This window comes from Falco cherrug, chromosome 8, assembly GCF_023634085.1.
Source record: "Falco cherrug isolate bFalChe1 chromosome 8, bFalChe1.pri, whole genome shotgun sequence".
NCBI lineage: Eukaryota > Metazoa > Chordata > Aves > Falconiformes > Falconidae > Falco > Falco cherrug.
Window position 1 is genome coordinate 47153468 of NC_073704.1, and position 19444 is coordinate 47172911.

Genomic DNA, 19444 nt, shown 5'->3' on the forward strand with positions numbered 1-19444 from the left:
AGGGTATTTTCTCCCAGTTATAAAGCCACTTCTTCTACATTAAGATCACGACTTGCACGTATCTGTATCTTGGAATCTTTAAAGGACTACACAAATCAGGAAACAACCGTGCTGGAATCACACACCCAAGCAGGCAGGTATGTCAGTTCTGCCTGCATGCACTCCCCCTGTGTGCCAGCTATATGAGTATAGGAAAAAGCATGCTCATTTTCTTACAAAAATATACTTTTCCCCTCCAGTACCTCACTGGAAATACAATGAAAGAATGAAATCAGGAAGCATAAAGGTATGTGTTTATGTATCCCACAGACAGTCCTACATTTAACGCTGGGTAAGACATCCATCCATCCAGGCTAGGGGACAGCTAAAGAACATCCTAAAGGAGACCCAATGTTCACTAGGAGAGGTGAAAAAAAAAAAAAAAAAAGAAAAAAACCAAAAGAAGATACACAGTACCTTGAGCTATCGATACCTGAGCATATGTAGGTTAAAATATGCTTCAGGATCTTTCCTTTTTTACTCAGAGAGATGGGCAGATGAGACACATTCGTGGCTTGAGCCGCAGATCACGAGAGCTGACTTCCTGAGGCAGGAGCAGACTGCGTGGTGTGGGAAGCATGGGGGGGCATGACACAGTATCACCCTTAACCTCAGACACCAGTTACAGCACATGCAAACAGAAGGCAGTAATAGGAGAACTTATTGCCACCTTGCACCTAGTGTCTCGTACCTTTGATAGCAGCAGATTCAGAGGGGAAAAAAATTAAGTCCTTCTATACACCTTTGGAAGACATGCAGGTACCGTACCACCACTAGAAAGCAGAGCTCGTGAGCAGGGGAACTTGCATGGTCAGTCAAAATCTTCTCACTGATAAGGGTTTTATCTGATCTCCAGAAGCAATGAACCCTCAAATATTACCTACGATTATCCTAAGTTTTGTTTAGGTTATACTAAGTTTGTGTTCCTCTAAATGTGCCCCAAAGCCAGGTCTGCTACCAGAAGGGGACAAGTGACAAACACTGAACTCTCTCTTGTGGATTTTCTACAGCTATCTTCTACAACAGAGCACAATTTTTGTAACCGCGCTAGTAAGTATACTACAGATATCTTCAGAATTATGACTTAGGATTGAAAAGTCCATTGTGAAGGAACAAATGAACAAAAAATACGTAGTGCAGAGTTCTAAGTGAATGCATGCACATCCCCACTCCCATGTTGTGAAGCATCAACAGTTGGGCGGTAGCAAGCCCCGTTCTGTTGGGGTTTGTACAGTTCCCGGCACAGGAACGCCCACATGAGCTGTGGATGAAGCCCCCTGGCCATACAGGATTACAGGTAGAGAGCAAATTCTTATTCACATAGAAGCTTGAGTTGAAGGTTTTGGGTTGGTTTTTGGTTTTTTTTTTTTTTTTCTTTCCCTTTAATTGGATAATGCCACTTTTGATCAAAAGTTTGCTTCAGATTGTTTTACACAACACAAAACAGTATCTGCCACAGATTTTTGGACACAAGGATTTCTGTTGTGGTTTTTTTCTTTTTTTTTTTTTTTTTTTTATACCAGTAGTGGCACAGTGCTGAAAATCAGTGAAAAAGGAGCGGAATAATACTTTTGTTTTTCACTTGACCTTTCAGATTTCCTATGCTGAGCCCAATAAGCATTCATTAAACTTTGAGAACTGTAAAGTTTCAGATACCTGTGGGTGGGTCCAATTGAGAGTTCTTATATAGACACACATTCATCTTCTCTCACCTTTTGAGAATCAAAGTCTTAAGTGATAGAAACGCTAGCGAAAATGCAGCAAGTTTGAAAGATGAAACTATTTGATCTGTAACAGAGCAACCATAAATCACCCTCAGATTGAGGGAAGAAATGAACTTTAAGGGCCTGAAATGATAAATCTGAGAATTAAAGAATTTTTAGGTTCCCAAATGCAAGAGAAGCAATCCTATTATGAAGCAATCTGATTTTCAGGTGTGTTAAACTCCTGCTGATTTCCATGGCATTAATAATGCTCAATGCTTCAGAAAATTAGGCCAATGGGCGTTTCCACTCATGTATCTTAAATATCATAGCAGAAGCTTGATACAGTTCCGATAGGGAAGCCTAGTTTGTATTTTATACATTTATACTTGTGGGGAAAACTCTTCCCCTTTCCTAATTGAGATGGGTGGGGGAAGCACAGTAAGAAATCCTGTTTAATCCAAGATTTTGAACTTGGGTCTGCACAAGCTAAAAAAAGAAACTGACAGGTTTTTGTTTGTATAATACAGATATCACCTATGCGCAAATGTGTTTGAGAGGAATAATTATAACATTTGAGAGGGATTAATTATATTTATAAATATAAATTTTAACACTGTATCTTATACTATCATTCAAGCAACTCTCATAATGTCTTTTAATAAATATATTACAAAGTCATTCATTTACCAGAAAGACAGGAGAAGACAGAGAAAGGAATGACAGGGAAAGAAATTTCCCCTCAACACACTTAAAGCCCAACAGTTGCGCAAGATCATCATGTGCTCACAGGCTTAATGGGTTTGCTTTAAAAAATAAAACAAACCAACCCCCCTGAATTTACCATTATCATCTCATTCCCATCACATCCCTTCATTTGCCCCAGAAATCCTGCACTGCCCTATACAAACTGTAATCCTCTTCTAAACAACAAAGAGGACAGAGCTGAAGTTGGAAAAATAACACTCAGAGCGGGCAGTGAACTTTTGTGGAGTTGACAGAGTATGAAAATTTACATCATTAGATCCTGACTGAAAAAAATTTAAAATATTTTCTGTTTGTTTGGTTTAGTTTAGGTAAAAACTTCAGTTACTTGAATTTTATAGTGCAGTTTTCCCTATGTTCTACACAGGAATCAGTAATTTCTTTAAAGAGAATTAAACAGAAGGGTTTTTTTCCCCTGAATCTAAGAGGTATACAGAAAGAAATATAACATTTTGAATTCACATACCATGGATGGACTACTCTTAAACAAAGTTCATACTATTTTTTAAATGAGACTGTTTAAATTGTGGGCTGGTAAAAAAATCCCAACTTTATAAGGCTCCTTTCTTGTGAGGACAAATGTTCTCCTAAAGGCCCCTTGCTTGTTTGCTGATGGACGGCCTTAATTAATAATAAGACCCGAATATTTTTAAACCAGTTAACAAATCCATACTTACAGATAATGAAGGAAAAAGATTAAGGGACATTAAAAAAAAAATACTACTCATGCATGGATGGGTATTATTAGGCAAAACCAGTAATATGTGAAAGACTGAAAGTATGTTACAAGTCCTCTCAAGAAAAGAACATTTATTGCCTTTTGAAGATGACATATTCTAGTAATTCTATGTTTATTTGTTTAAGTGGGTTTTAAAATCAAATTTTCAGTACTAACAAGAGAAAAGAGCAAATAGGAATTATTGAAGCGCATGCTAAAAATCTATGTATTATGGGTATGTAATAGGATTTTTTTCTCTATCATAAGATATTGCATGGGTGGACAGATAAATTACTGTCTATATTCAGAGAATAATAATGAAAAACTACTCTTAAAGGGAAATTCTTCCAGATCTGCAAAACACTGGTGACAGGAGCAACCAACCTAAGAAAAAGCAGTCACTCCATGACTAATAGCTTTATTCATTTTTATGATGAATGAAGTATATTACAAGGAAAACAAATGTTAAAAGTTTGCTTAAAAAAACCTCTGCAAATTCATACAGTACCATACAACAATAAAAAATTAACTCTAACTAGAATATCATTTGCTCTGGATATCACAAAATAAGTAACTATAAACCAGCACCATTGAGTACTAACAGAAACAAATATTCTAATTCAGTTTATTACAGGACAATTATTGGACTCATAGGATAATAACCTCAAATATTGTTTTAAATTCATGATTTTGTTTAAAAGCTACAACAAATACATGGACTCTAAGTCCTTAAAGTATGTAAAACTAGTTTTCCACAGATTGAAGCTTAAGCATTTGCAACATGGATCAAAACATTCACATTAAAATCTCAAAACATTGATAAAATTAATTTTTAAAAGTGTGGATTTCTCTTTATAAAACATTTCCTAATTCAAATTTGTAACAGATTTATCTGAGCCCTCTTAATGACATACAGTACTGCCTTCTGTGTATAATGCACTTTAATAAGGCGATATTAAAGCTATGAATTAGGTATTATTTATATTTATTTTTTAATGAATTGTAAGTACTTTTGTTCCTTTCTGAGGAAATGAGCAAATTATAATGTCTTTCTCTTCATAAGAAAGCCTCTTTGGGCAACTATCAATTGAGTGTGACTGTAATTGATAACCTAAGCTGATTTTACATTCTGTTACAAATCCAGGTTCAAAAGGTTAATTATGGCCCGGCCACAGCTCATCCGGAAACATGAAGCTGCTTGCTGTATGCCTGTTTAATGAAGATGTACTGCATGTATTACAGCAGCTCGCTGACAAACGAGCCGGACCTCCACCAGCACTGCAGCGGGCATTAACATCCACTCTGTCAGCTTAACTGTCAACCTCATCGTTTACAACCCTGTCACTTTTTCATTCAGAAAATATATTGCCCCGTTTGTCCTTTCAGATAACTTTTGCTTCGCTGCTTTTTTTTTTTCTCCACTCTGTTAAATCCAGGGATCAATCACAGTGTGTCAATCCAAAATGTGTTGCCAATTAACAGCCAACAAAATTAAGATAAGGAGGGATCAACACTGTGATACTTTTTCAGTCACCTGCCTCTGTGACACTGAATTGAACCGTGCCCCAAAGGAGTCTGTGTGCCTTTGAATGATGCGCATGCAAAATGCGTCATTTTAAAGACATCTGGAAATTACCAGAACAAACCATTTATAAAGCGAGTGACAACGTAACAAGCACCACATGCCAAATTAATAGCTAAATTATTTCATCCAGAAGATCGGCAAAAGTAAGACCCTCTTCAAGACTGCAAACATAGAACACGGTTTCTAGTGCAGAAGAAAAGGGACTTACAATTTACCAAGTATCTGAGATGACAGAGCAGAAATACTGCCGAGGCCAAAGATCCCACCGAGCACGACAGCAACGGCCCCAAACCCCATGGGCCCAGCTGCACACCCCATCCCACCACCCAGCGCAAGCAGCACGCAGAAATGCGCTGCAGGCGCACAGTGGGTTTTCTCAGTCTGTCTTTCCTCACAAACCAAAGAGGAGGCAATACAGTCATCGCATGGAGATCCTCAGCATCACTATTGCCTCTTGGGGTGCACTGCAGAACAGGTAAAAGGATTTTCAAACCTAACCTGATTTATATGACGGAGCACAGATTAATAAAATCCTCTTTTGACCTACTGTATTGTACGCCTTATGCAAAAGGTGATCATTGACAGCAGCTCAGAAAATAAAATAGGCAGGGAAAAATGCCAGCCAGTTGCATTTTTCCAGCTAACTCAATGAGCACGTTCCACCTGGGGAACCACGCCGACCTTCTGCAGAAGTCCTACCTTCTTTTTCCCTCCAACCTGCTGAAAAGCTTTGAGTTACAAAATTTCACTTTCAGACAGAAAAGGAGACAAAAATCTCGTTAGTTATATTCTATATCCATAGATTCACAAGTATTAAGGCAAGATTTTAAAAAGGAAACCTAAAATTAACTTCTATACGATTCAATCATATTAAAGAATGGTTGAGGTACATAAAGAGATCTAAAATGTAGAGGGGACCTTGTGGATGCTGAGTACAGTTTCTTACCAATACAGACAACCACGTCACTTAATCCTTTTATAAATCACTCAAAACTTCATTTTAAAATCTGTTAATAATTTTCCCTCTGTAACTCCCCCTCTGGGAGGTTGTTCTGGAACCTCGGTCTTTGGATGACTAGAAACCATTTCTGAATTTCTAGCCAAAGGTTATTGATAGCCAGATCCATTTGTTCCTGTGCCAACAGCGTCCTTAGTTTAAAAAGCTCTTTTCCCTCCCCAGCACTTTCAGCCGGGTCCCTGCCCTTCCCCCCCGGGTATTTCTGGCGATCAGTCGCCCTTGCTCAGCACCCACGGGCAGGGCTCACCAAAGCAGCCGGAAAAGGTCTCCATCTCATGGTCACGGCATTTCTGCACATCCATTCTGCTCTGAATGAATCTCAAACAGATGCAACTGCAGTTACGACAGAATCGCTGACATTCCATAGCAAGGTGGTTAACGTTCAGGCATTTTTTTATTTCATATTTGCAACAGGACAGAAAGTCTCAGCTAAAAGATTGCTGTACCTCCGGTGCTGAGTAATTAAGCCACTAGAACACAATCTTTTGTCATCATCTCACCATGCCACTATTATAAAGATAAGCCAAATAAAAATCCTGAACCTCCAGGCCAAAGGATGTGAATATTTTTAAAATCACATAATCTTCATAAATGAATGTAAAAAGGAAAAAAAAAAATAAATCGAGGAAAATAAAGTTTGCAACTTGCTACTAAGGCATTCAATGGTTGATGAACACATGGAAAGCTTATTTATCTTTAGTAAAACTACATGAAATCATAAAAAAAAAAGGCTAGTGAAGAAAATCCATATGCAACATTAATATAATACAGATATTAAAATGCTGAAAGTGTAAGATGCTGAAAGGTTGAAAAACATTAAGCTTGCTGTCCAGGGAAAACCTCCAAATCAGTCCAGACTTCTGGCTGTGAAAGAGTCAGGATGTCCCTGGACCAGAGTCAAGTACCCATGCCTTTCTTCTTAAAATAATGAAAAAGAACTAAAGGCAAAACTTCAGCCTGTCATCACAGAGCCACAATTCCCTGAATATATATAAGTCTACTAAAAAGTAAGCAAAAATTATCTACTAAACAAGGGCAAATCTGGGACATGATCAGCTAAAGTACTTAAGCTAAAGAGCTGGCATATGTATATTTCCCTTTTCTAAGCTTCTTTGCTGGCTGTTATTTATTAAAAACGAATATTTATATTGAAAGACATCAAAGTAATCTGTAAGTAAGACTCCAGTCCTGCAACATCACTGCCGTTTCTGTTAGTTTAGAGATTAGTTTTACGTTAAATGAAAGCAAGACTACCTACTGCCATCAAAACCTACACAGTGGAGCACACGCAGGGAAATCAGCAGCACTGTCTGATAAGAATATTTTTCCTTATCTTCCACGCACTGTTCTCAAACTGTGTACCCTGCAATGTGTTCCCTGGCTAACGGGACAACACGAACACTCACTGTACATACACACAGGCACCCTTCAAGCAGGTAACTAATCCCCCAGATTGCAGGCCTACAGCTGTGCTTAAAACGAGCACAGGCTTCAGCAGTTTGCTGACGGAGGTCAGATTTCTCAGCACCCTGCAGGAACGCTCCGTTCATCTGCTCCGGCTACATCACAGCTCCACCACTACGCAACGCCAGGAAAAGCAGAGAGCTAAACGCAATGCGGGCAGAGCCAGGCTGCTTCGCGAGATGCGAGAAGGAACTGCTTTAAATGTTTTTCGCCACTCTGGACTCAATATGGCTAATCAATTGAGATAAAGTACTGAAAATATTCCATCAGCTTGTATGTAATAACTCCAGTTTAATAATCATTGAACACAGTTGTAGCCAAAGTACTGCAACCTTAAATCAAAGATCACTTCATATCAGGAGGTCTTAAGGGACGATTTTGTCTAAGAGTATGTGTGGCATGCTAAGATATTAGCATAAAACTACAGTCACTACAGTTATTTTCAATAGAAAAGGTTGTCTACAAATCAAAATTAAATCCCCTTCACTTTATTCAGAGTAAATGGCTGCATAAGGATGCAAACAAATTAACTGAAAGCCTGAAAGTCAAGTTCTCAATTACTATTTAACAGCAACTTTACTATATTTGAATATAATTTACTGTATACTTAGCTGTTTTAAAATGGAATCCAATACTGTATAATAAAAACCCAACTAGCACAACCAATGATTTATGATGATGCAAATGTATGAATAATTGGGTCTGAATAGTGCTGTTTGTGGATATATCGCTAAATACTGTACCATCCTAGTGCCTAATAAATCATTCATGAAAAGCAAAACTATACAATTTGTTGTGCAACTGCTCAAAACCTGCACCGTTTCTAAATGACTGCTGATGCAATGACTTTAGAACAGCTTTTATTCTCAGTTATTAAAAGAAGTTGAGAACTCTCACTTAAATAAAGCTATTTCTATCGACATGGGAAAAACAGCTAAAACTGGAAAAGTTATAAACAGCAGCCATTACAATGACAGAATAAAGACGTGTTCATCAGTTTAAATATTATCAAATACACCTAAAATTATTGTGCTGACCCACACCATCCATTAATTAGCACTGTTACAAAGCAGCGTCACACTTCTATGTGTAAAAACACAAAACATCTGCATTATTAGAGAGAGACATATATAACATCATCTTTATAATAATGATGAAGTGTTCTATGCAGAGTGTTCTATTTGCAGCGGTGATTCATTGTGCTAGGGGAAAAAAATGCTGACACTTTGAGAAGATATTTTCCCGTAAAAGGTTGAAGTCCTTAAGCAGCAAAAAACACCAACGTCCATCATCTTTAAACTCTATTGATTTCTGGTGAAGATTTAAAAGGCTGTTTACTTATTTCCCATCATTTCTGTCAGAGCTGTAACAGTTCTCTTCCCACTGAATAAACCTCTCATGATCCTCTTGGTGATTAAGGTCAGACAAAATGTCAAACTCCTAATGCTAAGTGCTTTCACATTAAAAATTAATACCAAATCACCAAGTAAAATCCAAACAAGAAGTCAGACATGTAAACAGTACACAACAAGGGTAATACTGACCATTACAAAAAAGAGCTATAATGCATACATGAAAAAACATTTGGCAACAGGTAAGAGCACATTCTTTCACTTTTGCATCTTTAACCCCCTTTCTTATTTTAGACTTATTGTACTATGTTTGACACAATCCTTTTAAAAATCCTTTTTCCATTAAAGCTTGCAGTCGTCCCCTCTATTTACTCCCAAATGCTATTTACTGTATGACTGAAGTATTACAAGGATTGTTCTTATTTTATTTTGAACTTCATCCACGAAGCAAGTATTATTTTTACAGCTGCTGCTGAATACAAAGCCAGTATACGGGTTCCAAAAGGCATCCAAAGGACCCCCTACAACAAAACCAAGTTAATTGCTAATTATCGATTTGGTATTTTAAGACTAGAAACCACTGTATCCTCGAATATGAATACATAAGTATCCTTGAATACATACATGAACAGAGGAACACAGAACACAGCCTCAAAAGAGGCTTCTCGTGGCTTTTTATCCAGACTGCTGCTACTTCAGGCAACCAGACCATATTACTTCATTCATAAACTCATCAAGTTCAATCCTAAAACTAATTACTTTCTTCAACCTTTTAAACAGTTACTCGTATCCTGAGGAAAAGCATGAAGCCAACATGTGTAGAGCCAAACTTCCAGGATGATTGGAAGCCTGCAAGTAACTATATAATAAACTGTGAAGGTAAATCTTAAATCAAAGACGGCCAAGGGTGAAAAGACTAGTTTTTTATAATTAACTGTGAGTTTATTTAAGCATGTAACTTTAAAATTTTGGTCTGGCCTGCCAATCTAGCTACAAAAGATTGCTCTGGTTTAGAATACATCAACACCATATATGAGATATTCAGAGGCGTTAGGATGAGAAAGATTCCCTTCATATGCAGTGGGTTCTACACGACAAAACCGAAGCAGTTTTTGCTACTGTAGCGTGGCCTGTGAGCTGCCAGGGACCATCCAGTCTTGTCTCTTGAGTGTGTTGCTCAGTGCGTCTCCTTCCCAGCACCAGTACGGGGCTGTTCGGGATCTGTGCTGGGAACAGCGCTGTTAGCACAGGGGTGTCTTCCTTAGCGCTGAGCAGCGCTCACACAGAGCCAAAGCTGCTTCTGCTCCCCACAGCCACCCCAGCAGCGAGGGGGGGGGGGGGGGGGGGGGGGGGGGGCACCAGGAGCTGGGAGGGGGCACAGCCGGGACAGCTGACCCAAGGACTATTCCACACCGTATGGCATCATGGTCAGCAATAACACTGGGGGGGAGGTTGGCGGGGGAGTGCTGCTCAGGGATGGGCTGAGCATCGGTCAGTTGGTGGCAAAAAATTGTTTTAAATTGCATCACTTGTCTGCCTTGGGTTTTATTTCTCTCTCTCTGTTATTTTCCTTTTCATTACAATTTTTATTATTATTCTTACTATTACCATTATTATTTTGTTTCAATTATTAAACTGTTTTTATCTCAACCCATGAGTTCTCTTGTGTTTACCTTTCTAATTCTCTTCCCTCTTCCCACCTGCAGGGTGACCGAGCAGGTGACTGTGTGGTGCTCAGCTGCTGGCTGGGGTTCAACCGTAACACTGAGTTACTCTACCAAGCACTTACACAGTACTCCCAGTTTGTGGTGGAAATGGCTCAATTTCTTTATGCACACTTCCTACTTACATAACTATGCATGTATTTCATGCACCTGCCTAGAAACTGATGAAGGAAATAAAGAACATTGCACATGGATTTGCAAAAGCAATATGGATTTGCTTAACTCTTAGAAGAATTAGCTCACTTATCAGCAAGAACAACTGATTAAAGACCAGCCCTTGCCAGAGCTGTGCTATGTATACCGATAAGCCACCTAATGCTGCCTGCAATTTTCCTGTACTGACTGATAGGAGGTATGACAGGATGTCATATTGGAGAAAAAGAAGGATGATTCTGTGATAGGCTTTAATATCAAGCTAGGAATGTTAATAAAATGCAATTGGTTTTCACCACAGATCATTAAAAATCACAAAGCATAATAAACCCCAAGTTGTCGCTCTTCTAATTAATAACCAACTAGTTAGCTTTTGAAACTAAAATAACTACATAGGGAATTATAACGTTATGTGCCAATTTTTTCTTTTTTGAGTTCCAGCTTGCTCCCACAAGACTCTGATGTGGAAAGAGATGTCCATGAAGGGTCACAATCCCTGACTGTAAAATACAACATTAAAACCACCGGTTCACACACTTTGATTAGCAGCCAGGAAAACAAGGATAGATTATTAGATATGCTTATGGCCTGGCAGTGGTATAACAAAAAAATGGACAATGCAGAGAACCCATAAGATCTGCATTAGTTCTGCGATATATTTAACAAAGAATTATGCGCTCCCATAAAATACTCCTTGCGAAGCACAAGGAGGACCACAACTCAGTTTCAGCTACAGAGTTTCAACACACCCTTTTACCTATCAGAATAAAAAAACCAAACAACCCACCCTAAAACAATAAAAATAAAAATCACCATTATTTTGCTATACATTATGGATGGCGTGTTAGCTGTGACACCACAGAACATGAAATTTTGTACATGGTTATTTAGCAATAGCTGGATAACATACAGATTAAAAATATTCAGCCTATATCACACTTCAAGGATTTGTCAGTCAGTGAAACGCGCTTACTCAGAATACCGAAGATGGTAATCAACAGTGTATAACCTGAGTTAAGTATATTACACACCTCTTCACTAAACTTGAAAACTCAATCTACAAATTGTATTTTCACTTGCTTAAACATTATAAGATACAAGTTTAATATAATCTTAACACATTTTTCATGTTTTTCATGTTTTATCTTAAATATTTTAGATATTTCAAGATCACTTCCTATATTAACATGTATACTGTAATATTTCTTAAATATTCATTTCAGACATCAGCACCTAAATGCTTTGGGAAAAACCTTCCATTTCTGATCCAAGTACATTTTTTTCTGTGATTTATACTTGTTCTCTTTTTTATTAAAAATAACTAACTAACCTGGATCTTAAAGGCTTTCGCAAAATCAAAGAATCTTTTTTTCCTCCCTGCGGCACAAGTTTGTAATAAGGGTTTTTTTGTTGGTATATTTTTTTAAATAAAATTAAAGGAGTAAAATTAAGGAGTAAAATTGCTTAATTAAATAATGATTTCTATAGGAACATGTTATCGTTTACTACAGAAAAGATATTATTGCTAAGAATCTTTAAAATTACAAATATTAGTTGGAACTACTATAAAATCTTGCTACACTGTCTTCCATGATGTCATTGCCTTCCACGATTGGCTCGTATATTGGTTATGATCCCTATCGCAGGCTCATTTGATTTTATTTGTAAACCAGTGAGTGTTAAATACAAATGTACAAATTATCTGCAGCACAAAGATGACCTCCTTCCCCTCCAACCAAGATACCCTCAACATACAGAGATGCTTTCTGGCTCTCCTTCCATTCCTGTTTGTGTAAAGGTACTGGCTGGACAAGGAAGAGCCAAGGACACTTCAAGGCAGTGTTACATACTAGAAAGAACCGGTCTTAAAGGCTTCCAGTTAATTTAGTCTAAGTAATTTCCTCTTTCTTTAAAAAAATAGATTTTTTTTCAAAACACCTGTAGAACATTTACAAAATTTTAATATAAAATGTACATGAGAGGGCTGTTGTTTGAAGCTGACCTCACAGTCCAGCAGTCAGGGTGCCCACTTCACAGGTAAAAGACGCAGGCCTGACCCCCTCAAGCTTACCACAACTGAAACAGCAGTCTAACACTCCCTGGGAGAAATACTCTAGCTGCTTACCCGTTATATACAAAAAGGGAGGTACAGACCAGGCTGCGAGGTTGTGGAAGAAATTCGTATTACGAGGATAGTGCAGAAGAAGTATCTGGCAAGGATGGGCCAAGAGTCTGAACTGCAACCTTAACTTTTTCCACTACATGCTCATCATGAAAATAAAACTATCACCCTGCAAGACACCCTATTTCTTTTGTTTTCTTAGAGAGATTTGTTGTCTTGGAGTCCTTGAAGCTTGTAAGTCTCACGCTGCGGCAGGCTGTGAAGACTTCTCATCTTTTTGGCAAGACCGAAGCCCCCGGTTAAGTTTTCCAACAAGAGACTTAATGGTCCAGCATGACAGGTCAACCTAGCCCAGTATTTTCTGCAGAATGATGTTCACATATTCAAGAATCTGACATTTGGATTTGATTCAGTGGCCACAAGGTCTCTCTACTGCACTGTTGAGTCACAGCAGGCAGTATGCCCATGGGGATACTAGGAACAAAGTTTAGTGCATCTTAATTAGCACATACCTGATGTTGATACTATAAAGAAATCAAACCAACCCAAAATTTAAAAAGCTGTAATGGTGAATTTTTTTGCAAAGCCAGAGGAAGAAATTCTGTTGATCTAAGTAGAAAAGCAAGGTTTAGTTTTGGACCTCCAAAATTAGCACAGAATTCCTGTGGTTCCTAGAGCCTGAGAAATTCTGCCATCAACCAGGAGATGTGCCATGTAACAAGAGCTCCCAAAATCCTGAAGTGAAAATGCTGGCTCAACCCCAAGGTAAAACTGTGAGACTCTCACTGACTTTAATGAGATTTAACTAATAAAGGTGGATACATAGGTAGTGCCCAGGGACTTGCTAGACTTTACTTTTAAAGTTCATTTTCATCCATCTACAATACTCCAAAGAGACTATTGTATATTCTCAATATTTTGCTCTCAAAATCCTCTTTGAGACTCACCGCGAGTCATGCTAGCGATGACTACACATCCACCTACTAAAGAACTATTCCTTAGATGGCTAGATAATCAGCAGATAAAGAAAAGTAAAGTAGCCATGTATCAGAAAGAATTCATGAGAATATGTTAATTGTTCATACCAAAGGTTTTGTTTGATACTGTTTCTGCTCCAAAGATATGCCTAAATTGCCATTTTCTAGCTGTTTTCTGTCACTCAAATAGATGAGACAGGACAGTCATCTTCATAGCAGAAATTTATGCACATAAATCTTTACTTTTCAATGGCTATACATAGACAAAACAAAAAAGATGTCCCTTATTTCCTAGCTGGATTTTCAGTTATCTGTAGTTTCCTATATTATCTAAAGAAAACTAATGCAACGGACTGTCAAAATGAAAACTTCATGTGTGAGGAGAAACAATAAACCAGATTAATTTCTGCTTTTATAAGCCTGAGATTAATCACAAAGGAATATAATTAAGAACACCTAAATTACTCTTCACTAATAATGTTTTACTTTCCACACTTACTCAGCTTCAAACAACAGCCCTCCCATGTACATTTTATATTAAAATTTTGTAAATATTCTACAGATGTTTTGAAAAAAAAAAAAATTTTTTTTTTTTTTGTTAAGAAAGAGGAATTATTTAGGCTAAATTAACTGGAAGGCTTTAAGACCAGTTCTTCCTAGTTTGAATGTGAAGATTTTAAGCTACTAATGCAATTAAGCATAGGCTTAACCTTTGAAAACAGCAGAATTTACCGTATTTGTGGCTTATATTATACATGAATAATCTACTGATCTGGAAACTCAGGGAATTATGTTACTCAATGATTTACATTTAGTTTGACCCCATCTCTGAGGAAAAGGCGGCGATTTTTTCTGCTCTTGACAAACAGTCAAGAGCCTTGAACCATATCAGCTTTTCTGAAACTGTATTTTTCAGAAAAAAGTTATTCTTCCTCACATTTCAAAAATCTTTCTCTGCTAAGAATTTCTTCATTGCTCGAACATTTTGAAAATAGAAATGTGTTTTTTTCAGAGAAGAGTCCATTTATGAGTATTACGAAACTGCTGAAACTGTTTAAGTTATATATTCTAATTAGTTTGGCAGAGCTAATACAAATTATGTTTACAGACTAACAATAATAAAATTGAAGTACTAGTTAAATATCTAAAATAATTAAAGGAATCATTTTTAGCCTGGCATAATTAGCTAATTCACTTTACAAGCATTTATTAAAATGAATTCACATGTTATATTCCATAGGTAGTTACACAATAGCATTTATACAGGAAAAATATAATGAACCAAACTCTTTGTATCCAGCCCTCCACAATTAAAACGAAGACTCCCCAAGTAATATCAATCTAGGATAGACTAATTAAGTTTGGTTTGATAACCATTCATTTCTTCTATTGCCTTTGAGCAAATTGTTTATTAGAGAAAGTTATTTTACACAAATCAAATCAAACTGGGTAAACCATTATATTTGAGAGAAACCTTAGCCATCAGTCAATTAATCCATCATTTTCTCCAGACACTTTTGTTTAACAAGCAGATCATATTATCAACAATTTAGATATCCTATGATTCAATTATGACAGAAAATTTATTGACAGCTTCTATAATACTTTTGTGATGAATAAATATTAAATGTTCTCCACTTTTGATGAGCAAACCAAATGCAATCATGTGTTAAATCTAATAGTCAAACCCTGAGTGATAATTCCAAAGTGTTTTATAAAAATAATTTAAAACAAATAATTTAAATTATTAAAAAAACCCCAAAGTACCTCACAATTTCTGAGAAACAAGCAAACAAGTTATTTGCTAGCTGACTAAATGAAAACACATATATATTACCAAATATGTATGAAGATATTTAACATAAATATCAATGGCTTCACATAGCATTCTATAGGACAAAAGGCATTATTATGTAAAAATAGTATTACCACAACATAAAGTTAGAGACCCTTTCTGCAACTACATGAAATAATTGCCTAAAAGTTAATACAATAAGATTCTCCAAACCTAATACGAAGATATTTGCTGTTAGGAATTATGTCTATTAAAAAAACAATTTGTGAGATGTTTATAATTACAGCTGTCTTAAACTCAGGAAAAGAATATTGCCTAACAAAGATTACTCCCAGAATATTCAAACCTCTTGACAGACATCTCTCTTTGAAGAAATAAGATACTGACTCATTTACAACTGAGCTAACCAATTCATGATGAAAGGACCAGAGGACAATGGAAAAGCTCTATCTAAACTAATGTCCATTAAAGAGATAACAGAATTAAGCAAACTTCTATCAATATATTAGAACATCATTACTACTTAAAAGTATTTTTCCTTGAGACAAGAAAGTTGCTTTTATAAGGAGGAGGACTGTAAGTAGGTTTACAGCTGCAAAGGAAAAGTACTGCAGCTGAATATCAGAGGAAAGCATCCACATAATGAAAACAGAGCACACACTTACTGTCTGTCAGCATCCCAACAATAAAAACTGCTTAACAGTGAATAAAAGAGGTGTTCACGCGAACCTCAGACAAAAGCTCTTCTTCAGGTTTTCCAGGTCTAACACATTTCATTCACAAGAAGTAACCATGTTTTTGTACACAGAATCTGTATCAGCAATACACTGGGAACATTTCTTATCCGGGAATGCTCTTATTGCATATATCCTAGTTAAAAAGATCTTAAATACATGTTTATGGTCAAACATCTATAAAATACAACAAAACCATCATTTCCTCCTCTGTCCTTACCTCCTTCTATTTGCACTGGTATATAATAATGTCTTGTGGTTTACAGACATTGCCTCTACTTTCTTAAGAACCAAAATGATACTGCAAATTTATGCCAAATGGAAGCAAAAGAAAGGTCAAATGTACTTTATTAAAAAGCACGTATTTCCAAAACCCCTGGCAAAAGTGACTTCACATCAAGTCACTCGCCGCCTCTCAGTAATTGCGTACTTCACACTGACAGTTTCACTGGTACCTATTAAGAAGCTCAGAAGCTATCATGCAGAAATATAGAATATTATTACTTTATGTTCTGAAACTTGCATGTCAGGTACATAGCAGTACATTATCTTCCAGCAAATACACTGTTTTACGGAACTCAACAGGACTTTGCATGTACTTACAGGCTTTTACCTCCATATAAATACAAAAGTCCTGATGCATCAGTGCTGTAGCACACTTCACAGAAAATGGGCATCTCAAGAATTTTTGTGCAGCAATAGCTGCTCAGCTGTGAAGCATTTGGCAGGAGGAACTGCAAAAGTTCTTTCAATGTAACTCCCAAATTCAGATTGGTTGTTTTAATTGGAAACCCATAATTAAAATGACCAAGACAATTATGAATGAATGTATTTTGAAAATTCCTTTCTGACGGTTGCCTATGTGCCTGAAAATAGTAGTTCAATACAAATAAATAGTAAAGAATAATATCAACGTGTTTTTTCACAAGACTGCTTGCCAGCCAAGGCAGTCATGTCTACGGCAGCTCCCACTTGCTTTCCTGCATGGACACTAGCAATTATGCACTCAGGTCCAAAAGCCAGTCCTAAAAAGAAGAAACAGTAATATCTATGCAGCCATACAAATGGCAATGACAATGCAAGGAAGACAGAAAAAGGGCAGGATTACCTTTTCTGCAGTAGAGTGGTTTTATATCAACTTAAGCAGACCATGAAACTGTACTGTCAAACTTCATTAAGTGTGATTCCTGGAGCTGTGACATCTACATCGATTCCCCTTCCAACAGATCCTGTTTCTACCATAGGTGCATTTCAAGCACAAAATAAGCAGTTTAGTCAAATGAGACTACTCACCCGTACCCAGAGCTTGCTGCAGCGTAAGGCCCACTTATGTGTCTCACTGCAATTGTAAACATAGCCTCTTACTTCAGGATAGGGTTTTTTTTCCCTTTGGTAAATATACCGTATCTACAAGATTAAACTTAAAGCCGGACTGCTGCATGCGTGACAAGACTATTTAATGCAGAGTATGTCTGGCACCATTTCACTGGGTGCTGGAAATAAGTGAGCTTAGAAAGGGTAGACAGACAAGAAGTAAATGTGTATTTGGGCTACACATCTCAAAGACTTCTTTTACTAGTAATTTATTTTTTTAAACCAAAAAAAATAATTCAGATGGCTATTCATACAGTGAGAAAAACCAAGTAATAACATGAAGAATTATTTATGTTATAGAAAGCTCCAGGTAGCTGGCTCAGCAGATGAGAAGAACGAAGAAACTTCTGTGTGGACACAAATGTAGATTTCTCTCTGGAAGAAAGCATTGGGATAAAAGGACAAGGCTTTATTTTGGTAGCCTCTGAGATGTTTTAACAGCTCCTGTTACCTTTTCCAGCAATCTCTGCGGGGAGACAACCAAGCCCTAAGGAGTCTGCTCTCCCAACACCTCAGCATCCAACTGTTTACAACCCTTGCTCATGCAAATATTCAGCTACTCATAACTTCCAGAAGCAACATGTTTCTACCTTCCTAAAATGAGTTACCATGTTTTGATGTAATAGCCTAAAAATTCTACAAGGGCAGAATACTGGTGGAAGATGGTACAGACTACAGCACAAATTGAGAAGGGCGTGAAGATTTGGATCCTTTTGAGTAGGCTAGTAAAAAGGATGTTACAACATCGCTGAAGAATGTCAACACCAAAACAGATCGTATGTCTTTTTCTCTTTCAGAACCTGTCTTTGAAATCTCAAGGTAACAAATATGAGTACAAAGAGAAGCTTCCCTCTCTGAATGTCTCATGGCCTGAAGGCTTAAATACCAGTCACCAGTAAATTGTGGTGGTAAAAGGCAGACTGAAATTAATTTTGCTTTTTGACCTTGTCACGCCAAGCCAGACAGATGAAAACACATCCATTTCCAGCCTAAAACACCTATTACAACCAATACTGCCCAAACTGGTTTTGTCACAGGTTAGCCACCAACAATCCCCAACAGGAGTTTTCAGGAAAAGCAGTGGGATACTTCGACCTTTAGGTCTCAGATGGCAACATTTTTCTGGTTAAAGTGAGGAAAGATAATTTTTTGCTGCAGCCTGCCATCTGAGAGAGAGCAACCAAAGGAATACCAGTGCAAGACCTGGTTGTCCATGTCTGAAGTGTTATAAATGAGCACACACATGGACAGAGAGTCCAAGAGTGGAGAACCACATCCATGTTACAGTTGGGACAGTGCTGAATACAATTCCTTCATTGCAGTGATGATGGAAGAAGATTCTCCTAGAAAACAGCAATGATTTTCTGTATGAGATCAACAGTCATTATTGTGTAAGCAGATTAATAATCATTCCAGCTTACCAGAAAGTACTGAGCTAATCTTAATTTTTCACCTATCTTCAGTAAAGTATATCAACACTTTTGTAAAAAGAATATCCCAAAGATTATGTTCCTGCTCACAGCAAGAATATGGCTTAATGAACATGAAGATCCTAAAAGTAGTAAAGAAAATGCACTTGCATTTCAAGGGATATGCCTCCCACAGGACGGGCAGACAAAAACTGCTTTCAGTTGTGTTGTCAGTTCCGGAGAGGTGACCAAGCTGGAACACTTAATGATACGGAAGGCCAGAGGAACAATTGAAAGAATACATGGAGAAAAGCTTTGTTATAAAGAAGAACTTAAATAGAGCCAGGAGTATTTTGCCCTTGCACTCGCATGCATGCGGCGGGGATGCAGAGAACCGGGTGTGAGAACACATCCACAGATGTGCCACCTGTCTGACTGTAACAGCAGAGGTACTGTCATAGCTGTTCTGGTGAACATATACTGTTTGTCTACAGGATAGCAACACATGCAGA

At 37.3% G+C, this 19444-nt stretch overlaps 1 protein-coding gene across 1 annotated transcript in view; it reads right to left on the minus strand.

The window, feature by feature from the left end:
- RANBP17 (RAN binding protein 17) overlaps positions 1 to 19444 on the minus strand; it is a 160931-nt gene that overhangs the window by 95096 nt on the left and 46391 nt on the right. The gene's annotated exons all lie outside the window — the stretch shown is intronic.